The following is a 12,987-nucleotide window of genomic DNA, read 5'->3' on the forward strand; positions in this document are numbered from 1 at the left end:
GAAAGTTCTGGATAAAGCCGGAATTTATAAGGATTTTTATCACTGAGACATTATCTGGCCGTCTGTATCTCACCGTCCTGACTCAGTCTGTCTCTGTCTATCCCTCTACCCTCTCTGATCCACTCGATATGAAGGCAGGATGTTGTTTAGTGACTGAGTGCACAACTGACCCGCACATCTTTGGACTATGGGAGGAAACCGGAGTACCCGGAGGAAACCCACGCAGATACGAGGAGAATGTGCAAACTCCACACAGACATTGACCTCAGCCGGGAATCGAGCCAATGTCCCTGGAGATGTGAAGCAGCAGTTTGAGGGGGAAAAAAAACAAATTGGGCGGTACGGGGATCGAACCCGCGACCTTGGCGTTATTAGCACCACGCTCTAACCAGCTGAGCTAACCGGCCACAAAGCTCCGCGCCGCCCAGGGACAGTTATCAGGGCGGCTTGGGTCAATGTCTGTGGGAGTTTGCACATTATCCCCATGTTTGCGTGGGTTTTCTCCGGGGGCTCCGGTTTCCTCCCACACCCCAAAAACGTGCTTTTTGGCTGATTGGTGTTAATAAATCGTCCCTAAATTGGATCTCCCTTAATCTGGCGCGCATATCATTCCCAAAATTTGCACCCCTTTATTGTGGAGTCCAGGAGATGCAGACAAAAGTCGTAGGTAGAAGAAGGATTGGAATGATGCACTCACTGAGGTTAAAATGGGCGGCGCGGGCTTTTGCAGGGCCGAAGGGCCCGTTTCCTGTGCTGTGTTGTTCTTTGTTCTTTGTATTTTGTTATCGTTGTCGGTCCCTCGATTCGAGGATGACATCCATTCAGGGCCATGAGTTTCTGCTATGGGTCTTCATGTGAGTGAACAGGCCCATTCTCGGCCCACAGAGCTTTCTCCTCTGTTACTGTCTTCTCTGCCTCCATTCTGCCTCATAAAAGCCTGCTGCCGATTGGGGGACAGGTTTTGACCATCTTCAACGATTTGTAACAAACTCTCCCAGTCATCAGCGTGAATGCTGCCTCCCTTCAATCTGGAGGATGTTGGGGAAACATTACTGATAGGATGTCTCTCACACTCTGAGGATTCGCTGATACACCGGTCACATGTACATCATTGTGCTAAAACCATCAACTATCAATGGCATGTATGAGCGAGTGAGATACATTCCTATCCGCCCTTCTCTGGTCCATTTTGTCGAAATGATTTTTGAGAAAACCTTTCGTTAATTTAAAGCCCAACATCAGGCCACCCTCAGCCTTGTTGTTTTTGGAGAAAAGGCTCCAGATTCTCAATCCGTCACTCGACCATCTCGTTTTTCTGGAACTTCGACCAGATTTCTGCAGAAAAGTAATAGGACTCGAACCTGCAATCTTCTGATACTATCCCCACTTATCATGGGAGCAATTAGACGCCTTAGCCATTAGGCCAGGCGGTCGAACAACAAAACACAGTACCGAATGTCAGCATTTGTTACCGGCAGAGCATTCTCTTTCTCCTTCATGGTTCTTTTTATGGGCTGTGGGTGTCGCCTGCAGGACCAGCATTTGTTGCCCTCCTCTAATTGCCCTTCAAATGAAAGTGCCTTGTTCGGCCATTTCAGAGGGCAGTTAAGAGTCACCCTCATTGCTCTGGGTCTGGAGTCAGATGTCAGCCAGACCAGGTAAGGAGGGCAAACGGCTTCATCTAATGTGCACCGATGAACCAGATCATATTTTACTCCAATTGACAGTGGTTCCAAGGCCACCATTACTGAGACTAGCTTTCAATTCCAGATTGACTTCATCAATGAATTGAAATTCCACCAGCTGCCGCAGTGGGATTTACTCCGTGTTCCCAAACACTAGTGCGGGTCTCCGGATTACCAGCCCAGTGACATCACCTTTCATCCCTGAAAACAGAAACAGTTCATTCAGCTCATTATTAAACCCCTTCCTGAGGAGATTAGAATTCCCTCCACAGAATTCTATTGAACAGATTGTATCAAAGCCTGTTGCTCCATTCGGGAGCATCAACAATTTATTAAGATATCAAAGATAAGATTGATTTCTGGGGCGGAGGATAAAATAATGAGATTCAAAAATTGAATGAACAAAACAACAAGGAAATACATTCTGAGAAAGAGCCCTGCAATGTTTGCAAGAAAATGCAGAGCTTTCAGCTGAAGAAGGGCATCTCTTTTTTTTTGGAACTTCGACCAGATTTCTGCATAAAACGACCACGACAGGACTCGAACCTACAATCTTCTGATACCATCACTGTCATATTGACCAAAGCCAGACGCCTTATCCATTACACCACACGGTCGACACATAACGACTCCGATCGAATGTCAGTACCATGTGAATACCTACCGAGGTTATATTTATTGTCAGTTCTATTTTTGGATGCTTCGCTGATTCCCAGATGCCACAAACTGAAGGGGAATCCCCAGTGTTTGTAACCGGCAGAAAACTGAAGATCATTTCCTACATTCTTGTCTGTCTGTCTGTGTGGAGTTTGCACGGTCCCCCCCCGTGTGTGTGTTTACTTCGAGTGTTCCGGTTTCCTCCCACCTGTAACGAAGTGCAGATTAGGCGGATTGGCCAGGCTAAATTCCCCCTTATTGTCAGGGGGATTAGTAGGGTAATTAGGTGGGGTTACAGAGAGGGATTCTCTGTCGGAGATTTGGTGCAGAATGGTCGGTGCGGCCTCATTCCGCACTGTGGGGATCCTCTGCCTCCTACACATCCTCTCTTCAATCTTCAATGCCTGTTCCTGAGTACTTCTGCCAGCAGCTAATGCAGCAACTTTCCCCTGTGTACCTTGGTTCAATATGTTATTTATTTTACACGTCTCTTACATCACCACTCAATCCCGTTAGCTGTAAAGAGTTAAAATCCGAATTATCCAGTCAAACCTTTGAGCGAAAATCCATCATCGATGGATCCAAAGCAGTAAATCCCATCTTCACCCTCGTCAGGACTCTCATACACGTTCTAAAGTGTGATTACCGGATCTGGGTACAATCCTAAAACATACGCAGTTAATCAGAGCTTCAAAAATATTGAGCAGAACTTCCCAGTTTTTATACTCAGTATCTCCAGTTATGAAGCCAAACACCCAATCCGCCTTCCTGACAACTCTCTCAAAATGGCCTCTCTCCTTCAAAGATCTCTCTGAACCTTAGCTCCCTCTGAGCCTGCACACTGGTTAGAACTGAACCATTCCGTTTTTATTCCCTTTCCCCATCTCTCCTGTCCAAATGCAGCACTGTTCCTGAGTGTGGGATTAATAATATGTCTCTACTACAATATCTGTGAGAGCTGAGACTGCAGCTTCTGTTTCTCCAAGAGAATCTTTCTGGTTAAAGCCGGAATTTACAAGGATTTCTGTAACTGATATATTATCTGATAAATTATCACCGCCCTCACTCACTCTATCGGTGTCTATCCCTCCACCCCCACTCAGTAACTGTATAGGAAGGGGGAATATTGTTGGATAATGACTGACTGCAGACAATCTGTATCTTCTTTTGATCAAATAGAGAGGGAGAGAGATTCTCACAGTCTCTTTGTGAGTATGGATTAACCTTTTATATGCCCTCACAAACACTGTAATCTTCTTGCTTTTGTCAATTCCTAAGAAGTACTTGCACCTCTGAGACCCCGGTGGGCGGTTGAAGGGTGGAGTGAGGTTTGAAGGCGATGCCGCAGGGTGCTGAGTGTGAGACCAGCCGATTTTAAAGCATGTGTGTAGGAAAGTGAAGAGTGAACTTGTCTGTGTGAAGATCACAGAAAAGCTGTGTCTGGAGCTGGGCCCGAGAGACAAGTTTTGTGTTGTCAGTAAATGAACTCCTGTAATGAAGACACAAAATCAGAAAGAGGAAATGCTGGAAATATTCAGCAGCTCCGAAAGCAGCTGTGGAGAGATATTCCTGTCGCCAGGATGTAACTCTCCAATTGGATACTTCACATTGCTCAGATCTGACACTCTCAACACCTTCCTGTAAGGAACAGGAAGGGCGGGAATTGGGTCTTTGTTGATTTGAGCAAACAGAGCAATGCAGCAATGAGAAGCTCCTCACCCCCCGGCGGCTTGGGGAAGGATGGGACTCACATAGAACATAGAACATTACAGCGCAGAACAGGCCCTTCGGCCCACGATGTTGCGCCGACCAGTTAAAAAACAGTGACCCTCTAACCTAAACCAAACCCTTTCCATCCATAAACCTATCCACACATCTCTTAAACGCCCCCAAACTAGGCGCATCCACAACTGCAGCAGGCAGGGCATTCCAAGCCCTCACCACAGGCCTCTGGCTGGGGTTCAAAAATTGGGGGAAAAAAATGTATCGAGTTTGAAACGTAAATGCTGCAAAGATGGAATTCAATTCGATTTGTGCACAGATTTTGAACCTTGGCGGATGTGGTCAGGATAACCGATCTGCTTAAGGTGCTGTGTTCAGGTCGCAATTTTCTTTAGGGGCCTGGGCTCAAATCCCACTTCAGACACTTTTTTTTGCCTTCGCAAGGCACCTTCCAAACCCAGGAAATCTCTCAGCACAAGGACAGCAGATGCAGAGGGACAATGACCACCGGTTAGTTCTACTCTGAGACACACATCATCCTGACTTGGAAACATATCACCGTTCCCATGGCTGGCTCACAATCCCGGAACTCCCTCCCTAACAGCAGCCTATGTGTACATACACCACATGGACTGCAGTGTCTCCAGAATGAATTCATCGCCAATTACTCAAAGAAAATTAATTTGGACAATAAATGCTTCCCGGGCCAGTGACACACATACCCCGTATGAATAAAGTATTTTCTTTTTTAAATCAATTCGTGCGACAGAAGGAGCACAGCTGCCTTCAGGGCAGAAAACTGTGTGTGTGAAGCACATCTCTAATTTTACACCAAATGTGTGTCTGAAAACAGTAAGTGGACCCAGCTCACGTTAAACCGTTCAATATTTAGTCGGATAGTTCACAGGTACCTTCCAATTCTGGCAGTTTCTCGGTTTTTCACAATTACCACCAGATCTGGAACGTATTTCCAGCATTCCACTGAACCCACCCGCAGGTGAGACAGGCTGTGTGGCTTAGTTGGTTAAAGCGCCTGTCTCGTAAGCAGGTGAGTCTCGGTTCAAATCCTCTGCGCAGCCTTGGTTCTTTTCCACTGATGTTTGCAGTTGTGCCAGTCAAATTTCAGTTTTGTCTTTCCCTTCACAGTGGATAATCTCCAACGATGGACAAATTTCGAGACTCCCCACAAATATCTCGACTATTTGTTTGAGATGATCCAGGTATTTTCATCATCTTGCAGTAAAAAAAATCTAAATATACTCAATGTTCTCCCAACACAGGTTTTCATTATTTTCTCAGGGAATTCCGAACACTGTCAAATGGCCTGAGAAACACACAAACCCTCCAGTGCTGAAGGAGACCATTCTGCCCATCGAGTCTGTACCGACCCTCCGACAGAGAATTGCACTTAGGATCTATCCCCGCAGTGCCACACACCCACTCCGCTAATCTACTGATACAAATACCTTGGCGATGAAGGGACAATCTAACATGGCCAAATCCATTCAACCTGCTCATCTTTGGAATGTGGGAGGACATCGGAATCACCTTGTTTCCTGAGATAATTTGTCTGGGTGAATTCAACTTGAACAGAACGACAGAAGTTTGGCACCATCCAGGACAGAGCATCCCGCTTCATTCGCTTCCCATGTATAAAAACCTCACTCCCTCCACTACCGACACACAATGGCAGCAGTGTGCACCATCCACACGATGCACGACAGCAACTCAGTAAAGCTCCTTTGCCAGCACCTTCCAAACCCACGACCATTGGGATCGAGAAGGACAAGCGCAGCAGAAACATAAGAACAACATTGAAATAGAACCAAGGCTCCGCTGGGATTTGAATTCAGGATCTCCTATTTACTAAACAGGTGCTTTAACCAACTAAGCCACAGAGCCCCTGACTGTGGTGGGAGGGTTCAGCGGAATGCTGGAAATACGTTCCAGATCTGGTGGTATTTGTGAAAAAGAAGACACTGCCAGGTTGTCGGACACTGATATTTATTTATTGATTGTAGTTATTTATAAGTTGTTGTTGCGTGTTTGCGTTCCTTAATCTTATTTATCTTCCAAAATAAATGAAATATATAATGGATAAAGATGTTACTATTTCTCACCCAACCAGCGAACGTTGTGTCAAACTTTAAGAAAGGTTTCGTGATTTATTCTCGAGTCAGTGGTTTCCCTGGGAGCCGGGCTAACAGAAACAGCATGGAGAGATGGCAGAGCAGGAAATGTCGGTGCCGAAAGTGAATCACATCAATGAAGCAGCAACTGGTTTGTTACTAACCTGATCCATAATCCGATTGTGGTGGGACTCAAACTCACAACCTTTAAGTGACTGAATTATCATCATTTGGAAGTCCAACGCGACACAGAGACACATGCTGAAATTTTACTTTACTTGTCCTTAGATGGATTTTTGACAATGTGGAAACTATTGATAAGTTCAATAATCTCATAGTTAAAAGGTTAAGAGGGATTTCATTGATCGCAAGTCATGTTGGGACATCTGATGTCTGTTAAAACAGTGGTGGAAATACAGACCTGTTCCTCCTCTATAAAGGAAATCTGTCCCTCACAGAATGATGCTCCCTTATCTTTCTTCCTCACTCCCCTGTACAGCTTGAAGTCTCATCTCGCAGGCCTGATATTTGGGAGATACATTCTACTCTATATGTCACGGGGCTGATCAGAACCTGTTTCCTGTTCCAGTTAAACACCTGCACAGAACACAACGCAAAGCTGGAAGCTGGAAATCTGACAAAAAAAAAACCAAAAAATGCCAGAAATGCTCAGCAGGTGAGGCAACATCTCATTAACGGAGATTTGTGTAAAACCAGCTCCTGAAGCACAGCACAGCGGCACAGTTTAAAGTTTCCTTTCATCCACAATGGATGCCCCATTCTATGATTTTGAACAATTCAAATTGAGGCATTGATGCCAAGGGTGACATCAATGCCTGAATTCACTTCAGGCATTGATGTCACCCTTGGATTTTAAATTTGTAAATCCATTCTCTATCTTTTTAAAGCTACTGTTGAAACTGTATCCAACACACGCTCAGTTCTTTGTGAAAGACAAGGAGAATTGAAGATATATTTGTGTAATTTTCCTTTGACTAAATTTGTACAGAAGCAGAAAAGCGGGAATCAGACTCAGCTCTTCATGAAACTCACCCGCTAAACATTGAAAGGTGGCAGTGTTTATTCAAGGGATGATTCTTGAACATAGAACATAGAACAGTACAGGCCCTTCGGCCCTCAATGTTGTGCCGAGTTATGTTCAAACCCAAGATCAAGCTATCCCACTCCCTATCATTCTGGAGTGCTCCATGTGCCTATCCAATAACCGCTTGAAAGTTCCTATAGTGTCCGACTCCACTATCACAGCAGCAGTGTATTCCACACCCCAACCACTCTCTGAGTGAAGAATCTACCTCGGACATCCCTCCCGTATCTCCCACCATGAACCTTATAGTTATGCTCCAAGGGAAAAAAAAACCTCGGCTTGTGTATCTTTGCAACATTTACAGCTTGTGTCTGTGAGTAAATGACATTTCAGCGATCTGTTACTCATTCAAATGTTAACTAGTAACGAGAAGCGGAAGAAAGTTACTGCACCCTGGACGGAAATATCAAATCATTTTGAAGGAGCCGCCATGGAATTATTTTTGCTGTTGCAAAAAGCGAAATAGCAGAGAATGGTTTCCATCCATCGACCTCTGGGGTATGGGCCCAGTACGCTTCCGCTGCGCCACTCTGCTACGGAAAGTCCCGTTATTTATTTTTTATTAATGGAGAATCGAAAAGTTGGAACAGTATGCAATCTGGGCAATACAATTGAGCAAGGTGAAACACTATGGGGACTGGACAGGATAATCCTACCATGGGCAGGGCACTAAGTGAAGATGCGACATTGACTGAGTTGTCAGACGGAGCAGGGAATCGTTTCAGAAGATGCCAAGGAAAGTTGGAGTGCCAAATGTTTAATGATCACTGTTCAAGTAGACGGTGAAATGCAGACTTCAGGCTGGATATTCATGAGTTCTGAGATGGGTGAAGAGACTGTGGCATCTCAGCGTAGTAAAGGTGCAATAGGGATTAGGAAGGGTAAAGGTGTACGCTTTATTTTATATCGTCTTCCTTGATCTTCGGACCAAAATGTCTCACTTCACACTTCCTTACGTTAATTAAGTTGTATCTGTCAAGTGTCTGTCCATTCCACCAGCCTGTCTACATCTTCTTGAAGATTATCAATATCCTTCTTATTAAAGTTCAGAATATTTTCAAGTTTTGCACCTTTGGCAAATTTTGAGATTGAAACCTGTCCACCCAGATATAGGTCAGTCGCCTCCTCCAGCATCTACGGACCTCCCTATCTCTGTAAAGCCTTCCACTCACTACAACCCTACTTATCTCTATAATTATCTCCGGCTCCTACACCCCTCCCTCTCCCTGTAACCTCCTCCAGCAATTACAACTATTTTCCTTCTCCTACCACCACCAGCCACTACAACCCTCCCTATCTCTGTAACCTTCTGCACTCACTAAAATGCTCGGAGATATCTGCTCACAGGGGGTGGGAGTAGGACGAGTCCATTCAGTCCCTCGAGCCTGCCCTGTTATTCGGGAAGGTGAAGGCGGCTTTGTTTCCAATCTCCACCTTCACCCCTTTACCCCGTCACCCTTAATAACCACTGTTAACAAGAAGATATCGATCCCGGGTTAACAATTCACTGATTCCCTTTTGGGTGAGGGCAAGATTCCAAAACTTGGAGTGGCTTCAAGTGTTACTCAGCTTCTCTCCTGGGAGTTAAACTCTGTCCCTCTTTCTCTCTACCCATCCTCCCCCGAAACCAGGTCTCAGGGTTCCCCCAGCCTCCACCAGCAGAAATGATTCGGCTCTCTTTACCCCCACCATCACATCCTGAAAACTGTAAATAAACCCCAGAGAAAAAGGCCCTCATTTTTCTAATCACTCCTCGTAACTTCACTCCCAGCTCCAGACTTCAGTCTAGTGAACTTTACATTATGTCAATCACCCCAATGCCAATTTGTATGTGGCTCGGGTAATAATCCAGAGATTGTAACCCCTGAGGATCTGTTCTTTAATATATTTCCTCGTTGCTGATGAACCCCAAACAGGTCCTTTTACCCGGTCTTCCACCGTTACTCAAAAAGGACTCTAAATAACCATGAGAAATCAGTGAACATTTCATGTTTAGAATCCATTTCACAGAGATAAGGTTGTTTATCACAATATGGATCACAACAACTGGATCCCACCCCCACTCCTACTTCAATATCCTTTCAAGCCAATCAGAGATGTCCCTCACCATGGCACCGAGCAGGCAACATACTGTGTGGGACTCTCGATACAAAGGATGTTATCAATCCCCTAATTATAGAATCTCCTAGAACGGCCACTCGACCAGAAATGTGTTCATTGGTGTTTAGAAGAGTGAGAGGGATCTCATGGAAACGGATAAAATTCTGACAGGATTAGACAAGGTAGATTCAGAAAGAATGTTCCCGATGATGGGGGACTCCAGAACTAGGCGTTCTCCAGAGAATGGTGAAGGTGTGGAATTCACTGCCACAGGAAGTAGTTGAGGCCAAAACCTGTGTTTGATTTCAGGAAGTAATGAAATATAGCAACAAGATTGTTAACACGATTCTAAACAGGAATTTTTCACTGATTTCTTAAAATTATGTATGATCCTCGTTTCCTAGCTTTCCAAAACGATTCTCCCTCCCTATTTTCCTACCTGAAATCTCCTTTCTCAAGCTGTTATAACCAGGAATGTCTTACGCTTGAGCAATGTGTTTGAATGAACACAATTTCATATCATCAGAGCAGCATTTTGAAGTTCTCATTCATTCATTGTATTCTGGTGAAATATGATCTTTATCTTCTGTGAGTAATTACATAAGAATCTTCCTCTGATCAGAGACCTCGTTTTGTCCTTGTTCCCCTGATGCTGCTTTATTTCTCTTTCTTCTCTCGTCATGATCTTTCTCATGGAATTTCCAGCACACTCGGCCCAGTTCGCCAGCTGAGTACATCCCGGCCCACAGAACAAATCCACTTCTTGAAAAGAGAAACACCGAAAGTTACATTTTAATTTAGCAGCTGCCCCTCTGGGCAAATTGTAACTATTAAACATTTTATACCAGAAACGCTGCGAGTAGGGTTCGAACCTGCGCGGGGAAACCCCATTGGATTTCGAGTCCAACGCCTTAACCACTCGGCCATCGCAGCTACGGCTACGGTTAAATTCAGTAACATTTCTACTAACTTTATCAGACACAGCAATGATGCAGAGAGCAGTGTGTGAACTGAATGTGTTTATCTTTTATTTTGTATCTTTCTCTCTGAATGAGAACTCAAATATTTGTTCAGAGACTTGTTTTTATGTTTCCAAAAAATGTACGTTAAAAGCAAATAGATTCCGAATTTTAGGGGAATAATATAAAACATTTATTTTCATTTCATTACCATCAAATGTTGCGTTTGAACTTTATGTCCATTTGTTTCGAGACACAAGAGGATAAGTTTCTAAACAAATTCCCATTGCGACGCCGGGAACTGAACCCGTGCCAGCTGCTTGAAAGGCAGTTATGCCCACCGCGATATCACCAACACTCGCTTGGTTTAAAGGGTCGTTATTTTCATTCGTTATAATTACGGAACTAACTTAGTTGCTGATTTCACCAGACACGAGATGTGTCCATAACGCAGTTTGTAAACTGAACTTGGCTTGTCTGGACAGGTTCAGCTTCCTCTTTACCACTGTTTCTGACTGAGAATTCATTGATTAGTTTTGAGAACTTTTAAAAAAAAAATGAACAAAGTTTCCACGGACAGCAATTTTAAACTAGATTTTCCGTCAGACACACATGGATGATGAGAATATTGATGAGAATTTTATTTGAGCAGACCCCCTCCCCTCCCCTCCAGTTCTCAGACAGACACTGACTGGTTCGAAGTTTGTTTTACTTTTTATGGAAAATAAATCCCTGTCTCACGACCTGCTTTTCTCCTGTTCTCAGACACATTCACTTTCTACAAGGGGGCACTAACTGGTTTGAAGAATCAGAGTCAGACTGCAGTCACCGCATTCTCTCTCCATCCCATTCTCTCAGTGCCACCTTACACCATATCAGACAGAGTGATTTGGAAAAGTTGAGTGAATCACCATAAGACCATAAGACGCAGGATCAGAATTATCCCACTCGGTCCATTGAGTCTGCTCCGCCATTCAATCATGCTGATAGTTTTCTCATCCCCATTCTCCTTTTCTCATTAACCCTGATCTCTTTATTAATCAAAAACTGATCTGTCTCTGTCTTAATGACACTCAGTGACCTGGCCTCCACAGCCTTCAGTGGCAAACAGTTCCACAGATGAACAACTCTCTGGCTGAAGAAATTCCTCCTCATCCCTGTTTGAAAGTATCGTCCCTTTAGCCTGAGGTTGTGCCCTCTCTGGTTCTGGTATCTCCTACTAGTGGAAACATCCTCTCCGTGTCTACTCTATCCAGGCCTCGCAGTATCCTGTACGTTTCAATAAGATCCCCCACTCCAACCCACCCCCCTCCCCATGCTTCTAAACTCCAACTAGTGCAGACACAGAGTCCTCAACCGTTCCTCATACGACAGTTTCTTTATTCCAGGGATCATTCTCGTGAACCTCCTCTGCATCCTTTTCAATGCCAGCAGATCCTTCCTTAGATATGTGGCCAACAACTTCAAACAAACTGCAGGTGGGTTCTGACCAGGCCCTTATCCAGCCTCAGAAGTACATCCCCGCTCTTGTATTCGAGCCCTCTCGACATGAATACTAACATTGTATTTGCCTTCCTAACTGCCGACTGAATCTGCTCGTTAACCTTAAGAGAATCTTGAACAAGGACTCCCAAGTTCCTTTATGTTTTTGATTTGCTAAGCATGTTGGTTTTGGAGAATTTAGAGATTCTGAGAACAAATACTTTGTATATTGACCCTAAAGAAACACAATGATATTTGCAATCACTATAATAATTGGAGGGCGGTTGGGGGGAAGAGCGGGGGGGGGGGGGGGATGCGGAGGTGGGCAGACATGATTGGGTCTTGCCACGGAATCTGTCCAACAACCCCTGAATGCAGCATCTGTGGCTCACTGTCCAATTGCCACAGAATCTGGTTAACAGGTGTGATCCTACATCACATATACTTCAGCATTTCAAAAAGGCAGCTCACCACAATCTTCCAAAGGGTAATTAGGGATGGGTAATAAATGCTGACCCAGACAGAGACACCCACATTCCATGAAAATTGAAAGACAATCTGCAGGGAGCGGCCCTCAGAGTGTTTAACAGTTACTGAGCTGAAAAACTCTAACTAACCCCCTGGAATCCGGAGCAAAGGCCGGGAGAAGGACAATTTCCGTCCTCGGACCTTCCATTTGGTGAAAGTTTTGTCCTGTGAATGTGTAGATGTGAATATTGTGGAAGAGAGAGTGTATGAAAGGAGCGGGCGGGTCAGACTAATCCAACTGTGTTTGTGTGTCTGTTCTGATCATGAGATCTCCGAGTCTCTCTTGTATAAAATGAAACGATTTTTCAATCAAAGAACACACCCAATTCCCCTGCTGAGTCCCAAAGTTAGATTTCAAGATAACGGTTTCTTTAAATACAAGATTTCAGTCGGAAAGTCTGTCAGCGATCGCGTGCCTCCACATCTTACCTCAAATCCTCAATATCTGTCCCTGAATCCAGCCACGAGCAATTAAGGCAAAACAAAATATAAGACAATGAAGCATATTTTTATCAAATAGGGTGGCAAAGCGGCACAGTGGTTAGCACTGGTGCCCGTGTTTGATTCGGGCCTTGGATGTGTGGAGTTTGCCCGTTCTCCTTGTGCCTACATGTGTTTCC

General features: G+C 44.5%; 3 non-coding genes across 3 annotated transcripts; all 3 read right to left on the reverse strand.

Moving 5' to 3' along the window:
• Window positions 1–333: 333 nt before the first annotated feature.
• Window positions 334–407, reverse strand: trnai-aau (transfer RNA isoleucine (anticodon AAU)). The gene has a single exon. It is a non-coding gene; the product is annotated as a tRNA-Ile (tRNA).
• Window positions 408–5,892: 5,485 nt separating this feature from the next.
• On the reverse strand, window positions 5,893–5,966 carry trnat-agu (transfer RNA threonine (anticodon AGU)). The gene has a single exon. It is a non-coding gene; the product is annotated as a tRNA-Thr (tRNA).
• A 4,283-nt stretch (window positions 5,967–10,249) lies between these two features.
• Window positions 10,250–10,331, reverse strand: trnas-cga (transfer RNA serine (anticodon CGA)). The gene has a single exon. It is a non-coding gene; the product is annotated as a tRNA-Ser (tRNA).
• Window positions 10,332–12,987: the final 2,656 nt, after the last annotated feature.

The sequence above is a fragment of the Carcharhinus amblyrhynchos genome, unplaced genomic scaffold, assembly GCF_965287045.1.
Source record: "Carcharhinus amblyrhynchos unplaced genomic scaffold, sCarAmb.v2.hapA scaffold_42, whole genome shotgun sequence".
NCBI classification, from domain to species: Eukaryota; Metazoa; Chordata; class Chondrichthyes; order Carcharhiniformes; family Carcharhinidae; genus Carcharhinus; species Carcharhinus amblyrhynchos.